General features: G+C 42.6%; 1 protein-coding gene across 2 annotated transcripts in view; it reads left to right on the top strand.

Annotated features, from left to right (window-relative positions):
• The window catches only part of diaph3 (diaphanous-related formin 3), an 814,225-nt gene that overhangs the window by 597,960 nt on the left and 198,921 nt on the right, over nt 1-17,344 (top strand). The window lies entirely within an intron of this gene.

Here is a 17,344-nt window from a genome sequence, read left to right as displayed (position 1 = left end):
GTTTATGACCCTTTAGAATTTTCTAGATTTCTGCATAAATATGTCCTAAAACTTCATCAGATTTTCACACAAGTCCTAAAAGTAAATAAAGGGAACACAGTTAAACAAATGAGACAAAAATATTATACCTGGTCATTTATTTATTGAGGAAAATGATCCCATATTACATATCCATGAGTGGCAAAAGTATGTGAACCTTTGCTTTCAGTATCTGGTGTGACCCCCTTGTGCAGCAATAACTGCAACTAAACGTTTCCGGTAACTGTTGATCAGTCCTGCACACCGGCTTGGAGGAATTTTAGCCCGTTCCTCCATACAGAACAGCTTCAACTCTGGGATGTTGGTGGGTTTCCTCACATGAACTGCTCGCTTCAGGTCCTTCCACAACATTTCGATTGGATTAAGGTCAGGACTTTGACTTGGCCATTCCAAAATATTAACTTTATTCTTCTTTAACCATTCTTTGGTAGAACGACTTGTGTGCTTAGGGTCATTGTCTTGCTGCATGACCCACCTTCTCTTGATTCAGTTCATGGACAGATGTCCTGACATTCTCCTTTAGAATTCGCTGGTATAATTCAGAATTCATTGTTCCATCAATGATGGCAAGCCGTCCTGGCCCAGATGCAGCAAAACGGACCCAAACCATGATACTACCACCACCATGTTTCACAGATGGGATAAGGTTCTTATGCTGGAATGCAGCGTTTTCCTTTCTCCAAACATAACGCTTCTCATTTAAACCAAAAAGTTCTATTTTGGTCTCATCTGTCCACAAAACATTTTCCAGTAGCCTTCTGGCTTGTCCACGTAAACATCAGCAATGTTCCTTTTGGAAAGCAGTGGCTTTCTCCTTGCAACCCTGCCATGCACACCATCGTCGTTCAGTGTTCTCCTGATGGTGGACTCATGAACATTAACATTAGCCAATGTGAGAGAGGCCTTCAGTTGCTTTGAAGTTACCCTGGGGTCCTTTGTGACCTCGCCGACTATTACACTCCTTGCTCTTGGAGTGATCTTTGTTGGTCGACCACTCCTGGGGAGGGTAACAATGGTCTTGAATTTCCTCCATTTGTACACAATCTGTCTGACTGTGGATTGGTGGAGTCCAAACTCTTTAGAGATGGTTTTGTAACCTTTTCCAGCCTGATGAGCAGCAACAACGCTTTTTCTGAGGTCCTCAGAAATCTCCTTTGTTCGTACCATGATGCACTTCCACAAACATGTGTTGTGAAGATCAGACTTTGATAGATCCCTGTTCTTTAAATAAAACAGGGTGCCCACTCGCACCTGATTGTCATCCCATTGATTGAAAACACCTGACTCTAATTTCACCTTCAAATTAACTGCTAATCCTAGAGGTTCACATACTTTTGCCACTCACAGATATGTAATATGGGATCATTTTCCTCAATAAATAAATGACCAAGTTTAATATTTTTGTCTCATTTCTTTAACTGGGTTCTCTTTATCTACTTTTAGGACTTGTGTGAAAATCTGATGATGTTTTAGGTCCTATTCATGCAGAAATGTAGAAAATTCTAAAGGGATCACAGACTTTCACGCACCGCTGTACTATATGGCCAGAGGTATCTGGACACCCTTGTATTGAACATCCCATATTGATTTGTTGTCATCGGAATGTCTGTATTTTGGGGCGTGGCTGTTGGGATTTGTATTCATTGACCCACAATAGTATGAGTGAGATGGGGCTCTGCGATCAGGTTAGGAGGCCTGGGGTGCAGTTGGTGTTGCAGGTGAGGTTGAGGTCAGGACAGTCGAGTCCCTTCAGTTCAACCTTGGCAAAACAAGTCTTCATGGAGCTTTGCTTTATGCCCAGGAGCACCGTCATGCTTGAACAGGTTTGGGCTTCTTAGTTCCAGTGAAGTGAAACTGTAATACGAAGACGTTCTATACGATTGTGTGTGTACTTTTAACTTGGAGAAGAATCACATACAGTTTGTGATGGTCACGTGTCCATATACTTTTGGCCATACAATATACACTCACCGGCCACTTTAAAAGGAACTTGTTCTTGATTCTAAGATCCCTGTTCTTGGCTGCAGGAGTGGAACCCAATGTGGTCTTCTGTTCTGCTGTTGCATGCTGAGATGCTTTTCTGCTCACCACGGTTGTAAAGAGTGATGATATGAGTTACTATATCCTTCCTGGCAGCTCGAAATTCTCAATCTGTCCATTTTCCTCTGAACTCACTTATCAACAAGGCGTTTGTTTCCACCCAGAGAACTCTCCCTCCCTCACTCACTCAGTGTTTTTTGTTTTTTGCACCATTCTGTCTGTGTAAACTCTAGAGACCGTTGTGTGTGAAAACCCTAGGAGATCAGCAGTTTCTGAAATGCTCAAACCAACACCCATGCCACAGTGAAAGAAAGTCACACTTCACTGTGAGATCACAATTTTCCCCATTCTGATGTTTGAACACTGTGAACATTAACTGAAGCTCTTGATTTGCATCTGCATGATTTGATGCATCGTGCTCAGTGGCGGCTGGTAGTCTTTCAAACAGGGGAGGCTGGTCGGTTACGATATTTCCAGATTTTCGAAGAAAAAACACATCAATTTTGCCCATACTCTTGCCTCTGATCTGGCTGATTGTTGGCAGCGTCACAAACTGTGAAATAACAGGTTCTTTTGGCCCATTAGCCTACTGTCCAATATACATGATGGTGGTGTTGGGGGGGGTGTATTTTAATATTTTATATTTTAAAATTGTGGCATGTTGTTTAAAAATTGATCATTATTGAAAGCAGCTCTTTGTCAGGAACCTCAGCAGTAACAGCAGAGTGTTCTGGAATAGGCACAAGCACTGACCTTGGGGAGCCAAACATAGAGCTGGGTGCCACACATTTCATTCAATGACACTTTCCCTATATTTTACTTATTTTGACTGAGAAATGTTTTATTGACAATTTTGATAACCCTTCACTTTTAATCCAGGTCTGTAGTGTGAAATGTTCTCGGCTGTGTTTTTGTTTAAAAATGTTTTCCAAATTGTAGCTGTGTTTAATTCATATCCAGAAGAACATGTATTCCAATATAATATACTCAGCATAAACATTTTAAATAGAGTCTATATTTTTGGTCCATCCATGACATAAGTAGCCTATTTACTGTTGATGTGGGTCACGTATTATTCCCTACCTTTTTCACCAAGTCAGTTTGAGGCGTTGGTCTACCCTGCTCTTTAGTTTTAATTTTTTCCTCGAAAGGAAGACTGGCAAATGGCTTCGCCAAAATTAAATCAACAATGCTTGGCTTCCGTGCGCAGCTTTCTTGCTAGCTGACTAGCCCCCTCAAGTTCAAGTTCAGTCACTCAAATAAACGAAATTTCCGGAACTAAGATAGCAAACTTGACAACACTATATTTACACTTTATTTACAATGAAAATATATACAAACTAAAAAAGCTGGTAGAAACCGTATGTAATGAATGAAATCGAAATGTAAGCTGATCTCTTACAATACACCACAGCACTTGCGAATCCGCATGGGACTGAACTGAGATTCACCGCTGCCTGTCTGTATTTGAAACGAGCTGTCAATCAAAGAAAATATCCGGCCGCTTTCACCAATCACCTCGCGGAAAGCTTTGCCATGTCCCTCCCACTGTGAGGCTGGGAGTCCGTGGGCGGGCGTTTTCGCAGTACTTGTCCAATAATCGTCTTGCATTTTGATATTGAAAGCGCATAACTCCCAAACGCCATTGAAGTCCACTGAGGCTGGGCTGCATCGCGTTGTCACGAGGGGGAAAAACTCACGCACACGTTAGGCGAACTGGGGAAAGTTATAACGGAATGATTTCGCACTGTAGTTGGGTTGAGCACATATATTTCTATGATTCTGGATCTGAAATAGCAATGTTATAAGGTCGGCTATAACATAAGCCTAGCGCAATTCATCCTCCACGATGTTCGTCATTTTTAGAGGAGGCTGAGCCTCCCTCGTTGTCTTAGAGCAATCGCCCGTGATCGTGCTGCTGTCAGTCAAGGGATCGACTGATTAGAGAACTGCATCAAACGGACGGCAAGTGGATGGATGGGTGTTCCTAATAAAGTGGCAGGCGAGTGTATATCAAAAGGAAGAATAATTGCCAGATAAACATTTAAATCCTCTTCACTCTGTACGTTCTGTTCATAAAACTCACTTCACCGACATGGCAAAATGTCCAGTGCATGTTAAAAACACGGACAAGTTGATGCTTTTACTTACCGCTTTCAATAGCAGATGTTGAAATGAATGTGCATCATTTAGATTGAAGGACCGGACACCGCCGAGCCTGATGTGCTTAATTATTATTAATACCTTGAGTACGTCAGTATCGTGTAAAGATCTAATGAACTGTTTTTTGTTTTTTTTTTCAATCATGGCAATAAAATGAAATTTGCACGGTGTGGTTAGAGAGAACCGATCACGGCAACGTCCACAATAATGCAGTAACGCTAGGTGGAGGCGTGGCATGAGCTAAATTACAAATCATTAGTTTACATGGTGTTTAAAAAAAAAAACACTTAACTTTCAGTGTTTGAACTTGTTGAAGCACTTCAGCTTGCATGTTCATGACTCGTTAGAAACAAAACCAAGTTAGCTACTCTTCAGTGTAAGTGACGAATGATGCACACGTGCAGGACTAGCTTCTTGCGGTGTGGTAAGATTAAACTTATCCAACCTGGCTGATTGGAAAAAAAAAAAAAAGGCTGACGCTATTTGGTTACAATCTGACTGAAGACTCATTCAAGAATTTTATATATAGTGGCATTTGCTAAAATGTTAGCCATTGATTATTATGGATTAGCACTAAAAGACAAGGAGTGATGTTACACTTTCAAGCTAGAGGATCCGCTCTGATGATGCCAAGCGCTGGTCTCGCCTGCAGTGTTGGGAAATGTATCCACATCTCATACAAACAGGGTGTTTAGGCCCGGTCCTACAATACCGATAACTGTAACGATAACTATAAATCAATCAGTCCCATGCAGTTTATGTTGTTGGTGCTCACACCAGACCGATAACGATCCCTATATCCCAGGCCTGGGTTTATCCGTATCACTGAGGTTGCTTCTGGAGCCATTTTTCCAGGCCCGGACCTGATCCGATAAAAAATCTGACCAATCAGCTAATTGTTTGCATGTGACGTCATCTGAGCACGTGCTATTTTTCCTGGGCCTCTTTGGTACATCCTTGTTGCATCATGAAGTCATGGAATACGGATTCATTGAAAATAAAAAAATATATATAATACAAGGTACGGATCTTTTATTCACAGATACGTTCTGTTTTTTTCCATGAAAATATCAATTGTAAATGAATAAATAATTTACATAAATAATAAATAAATGCAGGTAAGATATTTTAATTATGAACTTCAGCACTCCAAACATTTAATTGTTTCAGACTTCCTTAATTTTTTATCCGTGATGCATCATCCGTATGAAATCGGTGAGCAGTACTGAAACGTCCGTGACCGGTCCGTAAATTATTTGCATCTGTGTTAAAATCCGTAACCACGCCGTATTTTTTATTTATATATAAAATATTTCTGTACTCCGTGACCTATCTGTATTATATCAACCACTGGAGTATGTGCATGGGTTGTTTTGAAGTCCAAGGTGTACAGTATGACCCGGAATAATGTGCTGCTACTTGGAAAAAAAACGTCCATGACTATTCCTGAGTTGCATGTATTTATTTCCCTGAGTGGCAGGACCAAGCGATATTATAGTCGGGATTATAGTTGTAATGTGACTGCTCCAGACCGGAACTAAATTCAGGCAGAGGGATAGTCAGAGTTGGAGTTATAGGTATAGTTATTGGTGTTGTGGGACCCCGGGCCCTTATATTAGAGAGAAAACGAAGGCATAGAGATCTCTTGATGTTGTTTGTGGGCACCGAAAGCCAAAGTGCTGCCCAACCAGATGTCCTAAACTGATTTGTTAGCAAGCTAAACATGTCAACTTTTCAATAAGATTGTGACCTAGCCGTCTGATGTTACTGTAGCTGTAGATTTCAAGCAAACAATGTAGGTTTATTCAAGCGGTATATGTAAATTAGGTGTTGGGTTCTGGTCACATTACAGCTCGCAATGGGTTTGCGAATACTTGGCGATGAAAAATTGGTAGCATCGCCATCAATCGTGCAACACAGCGAATGTTCTCCAAGCTTCATGAATTGTTTGTTTTTTGGTGTGCCTCTGCCTCTTGAGTGACCAAAAACATCACGAAAGATTTCAGTGCATGCATTGAAATGTGGTGGCGATGTCTCCATCAACAGACTAAGTGGTGAATACCTGCAGATGGGCTTGGGAATATTTCCCAAAGATCAGGGAATCTTCATTGAGCCTCTTGAGATGTATTCATCTCAAGTCCGTGTCCCCGATGCTCGCGGGAGCCTCATCAGCACAGCAGCTTGGCATAGTCTAACCTTCACCGAAACTTAAAAAGTGCATTTACTTTTGTGGATCCTTCTGGTTGGGCGAAGGGTTCATGAATATTCAGCAAATGTTTGGTGATGGTTAGAGGATACATTTGTGATGGTCACTGCTTGGTTGGTGCTGATGTCACGCATTGCTGGAATCTATTGGGCAAGGCATCGGCAATCATTCTCCTGCCAGACGCCGAGACGGACAAAACCCTCAAGCATGCCTCAGAGGGAAAATGTCAGAAAAGAGAAGGGACAAGTGTTCGCCTGCTGTGTGTCCACAACTTTTAGCTCGCCTGTGGAAAGTACACAACACTACATCGCAACCAAAACGCCTCATTTTCATTGCTAACCCATCACAAGCTGTAGTCTTCTGTAAGTCTTAGCAAACTAACTACAACCCCGATTCAAAAAAAGTTGGGACAAAGTACAAATTGTAAATAAAAATGGAATGCAATAATTTACAAATCTCAAAAACTGATATTGTATTCACAACAAAACACAGACAACATATCAAATGTCGAAAGTGAGACATTTTGAAATGTCATGCCAAATATTGGCTCATTTGAAATTTCATGATAGCAACACATCTCAAAAAAGTTGGGACAGGGGCAATAAGAGGCTGGAAAAGTTAAAGGTACAAAAAAGGAACAGCTGGAGGACCAAATTGCAACTCATTAGGTCAATTGGCAATAGGTCATTAACATGACTGGGTATAAAAAGAGCATCTTGGAGTGGCAGCGGCTCTCAGAAGTAAAGATGGGAAGAGGATCACCAATCCCCCTAATTCTGCACCGACAAATAGTGGAGCAATATCAGAAAGGAGTTTGACAGTGTAAAATTGCAAAGAGTTTGAACATATCATCATCTACAGTGCATAATATCATCAGAAGATTCAGAGAATCTGGAAGAATCTCTGTGCGTAACGGTCAAGGCCGGAAAACCATACTGGGTGCCCGTGATCTTCGGGCCCTTAGACGGCACTGCATCACATACAGGCATGCTTCTGTATTGGAAATCACAAAATGGGCTCAGGAATATTTCCAGAGAACATTATCTGTGAACACAATTCACCGTGCCATCCGCCGTTGCCAGCTAAAACTCTATAGTTCAAAGAAGAAGCCGTATCTAAACATGATCCAGAAGCGCAGACGTCTTCTCTGGGCCAAGGCTCATTTAAAATGGACTGTGGCAAAGTGGAAAACTGTTCTGTGGTCAGACGAATCAAAATTTGAAGTTCTTTATGGAAATCAGGGACGCCGTGTCATTCGGACTAAAGAGGAGAAGGACGACCCAAGTTGTTATCAGCGCTCAGTTCAGAAGCCTGCATCTCTGATGGTATGGGGTTGCATTAGTGCGTGTGGCATGGGCAGCTTACACATCTGGAAAGACACCATCAATGCTGAAAGGTATATCCAGGTTCTAGAGCAACATATGCTCCCATCCAGACGACGTCTCTTTCAGGGAAGACCTTGCATTTTCCAACATGACAATGCCAAACCACATACTGCATCAATTACAGCATCATGGCTGCGTAGAAGAAGGGTCCGGGTACTGAACTGGCCAGCCTGCAGTCCAGATCTTTCACCCATAGAAAACATTTGGCGCATCATAAAACGGAAGATACGACAAAAAAGACCTAAGACAGTTGAGCAACTAGAATCCTACATTAGACAAGAATGGGTTAACATTCCTATCCCTAAACTTGAGCAACTTGTCTCCTCAGTCCCCAGACGGTTACAGACTGTTGTAAAGAGAAAAGGGGATGTCTCACAGTGGGAAACATGGCCTTGTCCCAACTTTTTTGAGATGTGTTGTTGTCATGAAATTTAAAATCACCTAATTTTTCTCTTTAAATGATACATTTTCTCAGTTTAAACATTTGATATGTCATCTATGTTTTATTCTGAATAAAATATGGAATTTTGAAACTTCCACATCATTGCATTCCGTTTTTTATTTACAATTTGTACTTTGTCCCAACTTTTTTGGAATCGGGGTTGTAGTTAAGACTGTTAAATTCTAGAGGTTAGTTAGTTTGATGAAATGAGTGCAGCCAAGTCTGAGTTCCTCAGACCAGCTCTCCCTCCTAATTGCCTGCGTGTCCCCCAAACCATCGATTTTCTTCTTAGAAGTTCAGCCATCCCAAATGCTGGAACCTTGTTCTAACTAGAAGTCCTGGTCGACGTTGTTTTCAAGTTCATACGGTGTAGTTTCAGTCTGCCCAAGAGAATCCTTGAAGGCTCTGCCAGCATGTGTCAGTTTTAATGTTAAGAAAAGGCTGTAAGGACAGAGATGTTTTAGAAATGTACTATTTGAGTCATTGCTCACGGTCTCATTATACCCCTGCTCCGAGGGAGGGTACCGTCCGTCCGTCCGTCTGAAGCGCCCTTTTTCTCAGCAACCACAAATCATAGCCAGTTGGTACTTGGTACCAAACTTCTTCAGCTTGGGGTTCTATACCGTGTATACCGTTTTCAGATCTGTCACACATCAACTTCCTGTTTACCGACAATGTATTTACGAAACCTATAGGGTGGATTTACAAAATTTTTGTAACACTTTTCTCAGCAACTACAAATCACAACTGCATGATATTTGGTACCGAGCTTCAGCTTGGGGTTCTATACCGTGTATACCGTTTTCAGATCTGTCACACATCAACTTCCTGTTTACCGACAATGTATTTACGAAACCTATAGGGTGGATTTACAAAATTTTTGTAACACTTTTCTCAGCAACTACAAATCACAACTGCATGATATTTGGTATCGAGCTTCAGCTTGGGGTTCTATACCATGTATACCGTTTTCAGGTCTGTCGCACATCAACTTCCTGTTTACCGACAATGTATTTACGAAACGTATAGGGTGGATTCTGACCCTATTTCAAGAAGCACAATGCTATTTCAAAATGACAGTTTAGCAGGATGCTGTTTGAAATCCCTGGGGAGAGACGCTGCTCTTTACTTACTTGTTTCAGGTTTCATTATTTGTTGAAGTCAACATTCGTAATAAGCGTCCTATTCCTTCGATTGCTTGCATTCTGATATTAGCGAGAGCGGGGGGGGGTGATGGTGAGCAGTAGCTCACAGTTGAGCTTGTTGCATCATCAGTCTCTTACAAAATGCTAAATCGCAGGTTAGCGAGTCGGCTATTACCGGTATCTCTGCGTTTTCTTGAGGTCTTTGAGTTTCCCTAGCAGTCCAGAGCAGTGGAGAGAGTATTTTTTTTTTTGATACAGGTTTTGGTAGAAATCAGATTTTTAGCAGTTTAATACTTTGAACAAATTCAAAAAATAATTAACTCCTGTAGGCAGAGTGATGAGAATATGGGACATACGGTATTCTTTGTCTTTAATCATGGTGTTAATGGTGCAAGATAAAGGTTTATCCCAACCTTTATTTATTTTTTAAATCAAACAAACCCTGACTGAGACTTTTCTCGAACTTTGTCCTGGATTTGTTTTGAAAGCGTCTTGGTCTTCATTCAGTGCGTTTACATGCACATAGAGAAACTCGAATTTCTACCATAGCTCGACTGAAATCGAAGTTCTAAATTCCATGGAAACACCTTAGCTCGGCTGAAATCGAACCGAACTGGATTTCTCGTAATCGAGCTACGCGACCTAGATTATGCGATTGTAGCCGAGCTACTTAGTGCATGTAAACCCTATCGAGCTACGTAGTCGAGCTACTTACTTCAGCGCTGCCCCTTCCGGGAGTGACGAGACCACAAGCGGGAAACACAACAGGCTCGGTCGGCATGACAACAGTAGTAGTAGCGAGCAGCAGAAGAGGTCAGGAGGAACAAGGAGGAACTGATTCTTATTATTGTTAAAACAATATCTGAAGTTTTTTTCATATAAAATATCAAAAACTTGTGAACACGGAACTGATAACTTTGTTTATACTCTTGAATAGCTCTTCTTCATGACGACAACCGGAAGTGTACCAGCACGATGGGGCGTGTAGCGCCACCTGTGGCTCGGTGCACAATGTACCTCACACAATAGCTCGATTCCCTTGTGTGCATGTAGGATTGGATTTCTCTGGCGCCCCTGCTGGGACCCTTAGCTCGATTACCGACAGTAGCTCGATTTGGATGTGCATGTAAACGCACTGATTGATGCTGTTTGTTTAGGAACAGGTCTGTTCATACTGAGGCGAGGCGGGGCTGAATACTTACGCTTATGCAAGGTGCTGTAGTTATCAGTCAGCAGACTTGTCTACTGCAGTGTAATCCCTGAACAGTGATTCTAAAAGGGGCCAAAGTTTTACCTCTTTCTTACTGCATCACATTGTTGTAGCAAGTGGAAAATGAGTCCCACTTGCACTAAAATGATTTAAAGTGACCTAAAACCATGCCATCAGCCCCTGTGTGCGTGCGCGCGCTTCGCAGTTTAAACACTGTGTGTATTCGGGAGCGCAGGCCTGAGGGGGGAGGAGGTCAGAGATAAAGCTAGATAATTAGCAGCCCGACAGCGCTCTTCAGCGCCAAGCTAACGGCTCAGCACATGACCCGCCAAAATGGATTTCACGCTCCCGTGCCTTTTGTCTTCCTCACGCAACAAATGAGATGGAGCGAGCGTGTGCGTCCAGTCGCCCGGGTTTGCGCATGCTCTTACACTCTCGTCTCGTTCCATTTCCAAGTGTTACGGCGTAGAAGTCTGATGACAGAGGCACGCAGGCAGGCTGTCTACTTTATGAAATGCCATTCGAAAGGCAAAGTCATTTTCCACTTGGCTGCAGAGATGATGAGAAGAATCTCATTGCTTTTATTATTTTAAATTATTTCACGATAGAAATTCGGAGATTTGGTGAACAGGCCGTCGACGGGTCTTCCATCAAATGCATGACAATGCGCTCCCGTGGCGCATCTCTTACAGTTCTCCTTGTGAACCCGGTCTTTTCCTGTTCCATCACGACACTTGTGTCGTACAGATGATGAGTGTGTTACGGTGGGCTCAAGAGTCCTCGAGTCTAAGAGTACTTGTCATGCCGTATGACATGATCTGAATAAAATCTTAGCTGAATTGCCATTGGCTACTGTCAGCACCGTCTTTCGAGTTGTCTTGTGAGTTTCATGGGATCCCACGCCGTCCTGGTACGCGGTCATAGTTTGAGATTTGATTCAGCTTTTTCCTCACACGACCAGAGCTTTGTCATCAGCCGTCTCTGGTCGCAGTGACGGGAGTGAAATCGTCACGTTACGAGTTCTAAGACCCGGGCTGAGCGTTGTAGAGTGTAAATCCATTGAATTGAATGATGTCTGGGGATGGAGATGTGAAATTTTCTCTTGGTGGTTGCCATCAGTGGAGCCGCTGCATTCTAATGATCATGGTGCTTTTACCACTTTGTTGTGGAGTGCAGCTTGTCTCTTTGGCTTAACTTCAGCAGTCTGTCATTTGGGCAGAGGCTGTATAGAAGGTCATCAAACTGGGTTAAACACACACACAAGCACACGAGTCCTTTTTCAGGCCAGTGATCATCTAACCCTCAATAGCTGCTTGTTTAAATCAGTGCTGAGGAGTGACAGGGGACCTACAGTCCAGCAAACACGATGACTACACACACACACACACACACACGGTCAGTCATTCTTTCTTTCAGTGGCACATACACTCCATTTATTTTATTCTCCTCCAATCTCTTAGCCTCTGACTCCTGTATGGCCATTACTGCACTCCTCCTTTCGCTCTCCCTTCCCCCTGTATCTCTGGTTACTAGTTCAAGAAAAAGAGACTCGCAAAAAAGACTTTGTCACGTTTACAGTACCTTACTGAGAAATTCTTTTCTTTCTCCACGTATCCAGGATAAATGTATTCCTTTAGACGTGATAGTCGGGGGAGGGGGAGTCATGAACATGAACCATTTCCTACACAAGACAAAGTTAATATGGAATCCCCAAACTGACAGAAGTCATCCGTAGCATGCCGTCGTCGTCGTCTTCTTCTTTTGGCTGCTCCCGATTAGGGGTCGCCACAGCGGATCTTTCGTCTCTATTGTTCCCTGTCTTCCGCATCCTTCTCTACCACACCTGCCACTTTCATGTCCTCTCTCACCCCATCCATGTACCTCCTCTTTGGCCTTCCTCGTTTTCGTTTGCCTGGCAGCTCCATCCTCAACATTCTCCTTCCATCATGCTCTGCATCTCTTCTCAGGATGTGCCCATACCATCTCAGTCTCATCTCTCTACATGTGCTGTCCCTCTGATGTGCTCGTTCATTATCCTGTCCAACCTCCCATCGCAAACCTTAACATCCTCAACTCCGCCACCTCCAACTTTGCCTCCTGTCTCTTCGTCCGTAGCATGCCTAATGTGGAAAAAAAAAACCTGATTGAACTGAGTTTATGACACATTTATTTATTCCTAAAAAGTCTCCAACTCTCAAAAACCAAGTATTTCACTCATGCAGCGTTCCCTAATCGCCACACCGCTTCCGTGATAGCGAGAGAGGCGTGTGCACACCTATCCAGCCGTTTGATTGCTCAAGAGGGTTTGGATCCAACACTGATGCTGAATGTAGATCAGGGCAATCGAAAGTCTCTGAGGTAACTCTCAGCCAGCAAGCAACGCACCACGCCGTCAGTGTAAGCCTCGTTTACAGACAATACCACAAAACACCTTCAAACGGATCGAAAAGGTCATGGAATGCTAAACTCATCGCCTTAAAGGGACAGTAGAGCTAATTATTGTCCATCACTACTTAGAAAATTGATAGTGACGTTGTTAATTTGTAATAGCTCTGTGTTTCCTCACAGGCTTTAGGTGAAAAGCAAAAAAAAAAAAACACTATGGTCAAAAGTATGTGAACACCTGATGGTGTCCTGATGGACAAAATGTGCAGGAGTGAAATATTTAAATGATTAACCATCGTACGTGTCGCGCCACGGGACTTTTGTACCAGATGCTCGGTTTACAGAATGCGTAGAAACGGCGTTGAAAAGCGCACCACGTTTTGCACCGTTTTCACTGGCTGATACAGTAACTATCAACACACAATCACCTCAATAGCGCCCCTACAGGATACATTCGCCACTTTTGACATCATCCACGACTGAGACATGTATACATCTTCCTTCAGCTATAAAAATCACCGAATGACATTTTGATTTGCAGTGAAAATGCGTTGCTCATGCGAGCACGGCGTTCGCTCGGCGGCGTGAATAGTTCACCACGTGTTTTCTTAATCTTCCAAGCAGCATGTTGTTGTGGTCTGTCGCTCAACAAATCTATGAAATTCACCAATAATCTACAGTCGAGATCGTCTCCTGATGGATTCACGAGGTTCTGTATCATCTGTAGTCAGTGCCCGGAAAATGGACCATTTTGGGCTGCATGCACATGATGTCATGTCAGATTTACAGTAACTTCCGTCGGTCCAGTTTCAGTTTGGTTTGTTTTTCCTGCATACGGAGGCTTGGTAGTTTAATGCAGCAGGTAGAACGCAAAATCCGTAATCTGAGCATCTGGTATGAAAATCTGGTGGACTAACACACACACACACACACACATATATATATATATATATATATATATATATATATATATATATATATATATATATCGTATTGACTGAGACTCAGGATTTAGTTTCACACTCGTTTGTAGTCAGTCAAATGTTTTCGATTCATTTGATCAGCTATTAATAGGCGTATCAGGTGAAAAATTCAATCCAAATTGCATTCAGAATTGAATGCAGAACAACAGACTTTTTACAGAATTAAAACATGTTTATCCGTTCTTGAGATATTACAAATCAAAGATTGGGGGGAAAAACCCCGGCTTAATTTTTAGAAAACTGCCGTAATATTCTGCATGAGGATCACATGGTCAAATGGGCCTCATTAACCAATGAGATCAAATGTTTTTTTCCTGAATAACTTTTCTATTTTTCAAGATATTTACATGGAAATTGGCAGGAGCATAGATGGTTGTATACTTAATACAAAGTTTGAAAAATTAGTAAATGCAAATTAGTATTAATTATGCTAATTGGGTAAACCGTTAAATCAGTACACTCCAATAAAAAAGCAATAAAAGATTGTTTCTAATCCCCTCTTTGTGCTCTGTAGGGCTTTGTATTTCTCAAAAGTAGGGCCTACTAGTGTTTATATGAAAGAATATAAATGATAATATTCACAGCTTTCAAGGTAAACCTTGAAAAAACTGCCTGATCCACATCCAATACTGAATTGAAATTGAGACTCACGTTTCTGACTTCCGTTTTTTTTTTTTTTATCTCACTCTGACCACTAAGATCTCAATGTTTTTCATCAAAGCAACTCCAGTTATATTCGAAAATAGTTAAATTTGGAAAAAAAAAAGTAGGTAAAGCTATAGCCTCGGTCACAACCGGCCGTACGTGCTCCTACGGACGGTCTACGTGCAAAAAATGCAAGAAACGCACGGAGGGCGCGCATGTGACATGCTGATTTTCGAGCCGTAGACTGGCCGCAGACCGGCCGCAGAGGTTCTTTGTCATGTCAAACAAAGTCTACGGGCGCTTACGTTTTTTTCAGGTTGCAAGACAAACTTACGGCCAACGTGCGTCTTTCTCCACGAACAAAAAAAACGCAGCGATTTAGGAAACGCCAAAAATCGCACGGCCAAAAAATCGTATGTCCGGTTGTGACCTGGTCCTGTGAATCGTAACATCAAAACTAGCAGAGGGAAAATTTTGCTGAAACCTTTATCGGAAACAGTGAGAGCGAGAGAACATCCCTATAAAAGTTATCTGATTGATATTCACAAGTAACCCAGTTGGAAACCGATCGAGAGAGAGAGACTGACCGCTTTCCCGTGACTCAAAAAGAAAATGCACCATCAGTTTCCCGACGTCACGCGAGCAGAGTTTTTACTCTGTTGTACCGACTTCAACCTGCCGTTCCTCCTAAAGTACTGAAGAGATCTTAATGAGACATTTTGTTGAAAAGCAGAGATTAAAAGGTTTTGAATGATAGTATTCACGGTAGAAAATATTCAGGAGTTAAGCTGTGACAGATTTGGAAACTTAGATGAGCGTCTGCATGGACAATTTTCACAGCACGGCCAGCGAGCGTCTGATATTCCTAATATTAATGACCTTGATTCGGGGATTCCATCAGTCAGCGTATCCTCTGCTAACTCTTCAGGCCGGCTAAGCACTAGAGAATAACCGAATTCCTGTAAGGATAGATGAAGAGGAAAGGAGAGGAGCGGAACCTTAACATACCGACCCACTTCACTTAGCCGCCTTATAATTAGCCTGCATACGGAAGGGAGCGGGAGGGGAAAAAAAAGCGAGAAAGCTCCATAAATAGAGCGATGAAATGAACCAGGGATGTGAAGGTGCTCCTCTTTGCTGCTCTAGGCCATGTTACACCTCAAGCTCTGATTATTCTCATTACCTGATTAGAGAAGGGTAGATCTAGACAGATATCCTTGCGCATACATGCGCACTCTAATACATTACCAGCTCCTGTTCTTTTGTTAAGATTTATTCTCAATATATCACGTTGTCCACAGCATGAGAGAGAATGGGGGGGGAAAAAAAGTGTGTTTGTATTAATTAGGAAACCGTGAAGAGCTGCATTACCCTCAGAATGGATCTCACTTTACAAATTGGATCAAAGCGTGTGAATGAAATGGGGCTCTCAATAGCTGTTTGATTTCACACCTCCGTACAAACTCCAGGAAGTGCTGAGAATTCATTACTGCGTGCACATCAGTGTCGCATACCCAGCGGATTGTCGAGTACAACTGACCAGAAAATTACGAGGCTAAAGATCTAACTCCTCCAAAGCTAGACCAGCATGTGCTGCACTGCCCTTTCTGTGGCTTCTGCTCAGAGCGCTTAATCCCACCAAAGCGAGAAGCAAAGGATTCAGGTTTTGTTAAAATGTGAATCCAAAAATATACTTTTTTGTTGTTGTTGTTATAGCGCCAATCAGCCAGCGCCGCGTTTTCAAGACACACCTGTCGTTCTCTGCAAACATAACGAGTCCAGGACTTCCCGATTGGCCCAGAGACGTTCAGGTTCAGGCTCGCCTAACCTCACTAATGACTTCTACCATTTGCATGTTGCTCAATCAGCTGCAAGTCTGCGCTGGCTTTAGTGTTTGCAGCTGGAGAGACATGCTAATTTCTCATACGCCCTTACTCATTCCATTCTATTCCATGTGGGGCTTGAGCTCTGAACTCGTGTGTACGTGTAGAGGGTAGCACACATTTACACGTGTCCTGAAGCTGGGAGGGGAGAGTACATCCTTTCCGTGCCCTCTGTTCATGTAGTCATCGAAAGGGTGTGGAGAAAACGTGACTCCAAATGAAGAACAGCAAATCGAACCTTTCCCTCAAATTGTGGTGATTTGCTTGGAAAAGATCGTTTACTTCACCCTTGCGTGTGATGTCCTGTATCACGTAACAGTTTCTCCTGGGGGACAACCAGACGTCATCTTTCCTGTGAGCAAGGCTTAATCTGTCTTAAACATGGTTCATTTTTGCGCTGTTTTTGGTTGTTCAAACAGAGAAAAAGATAAAAGGTATTACCGTCTCCCTGGAACTTTGTCTTGAACTTCTGATTGTGACTTGGGCATTTCTTTAGAAAGGGAATATCTCTGATCCAGGAGCAAGGTTTTTTTTTTTTTTTTTCCCCCACAGCAGTAGGAAGAACCCGGTTCACCTTTTTATCCGTCACTGTCAGTGAATCCCTTTGTTTCATTCCGGCTTCGATAGCACACAACGACGATGCTCTGTGAGAACAGCTCTCTCCAAGGCCTGCCATACATTCACAATGTGCAGCCACCATCTTGCCATTTTTCTTATTATACCCCCGCTCCAAAGGAGGGGAGGTATACTGGTTTACCTCTGTCCATCCGTATGTCCGTCCGTCTGAAACACCCTTTTTCTCAGCAGCCACAAATCGT

Source organism: Neoarius graeffei, chromosome 15 (genome assembly GCF_027579695.1).
Source record: "Neoarius graeffei isolate fNeoGra1 chromosome 15, fNeoGra1.pri, whole genome shotgun sequence".
NCBI classification, from domain to species: Eukaryota; Metazoa; Chordata; class Actinopteri; order Siluriformes; family Ariidae; genus Neoarius; species Neoarius graeffei.
The sequence above is the reverse complement of the archived record's forward strand: the minus strand, read 5'-3'. Positions and strand labels throughout refer to the sequence as shown.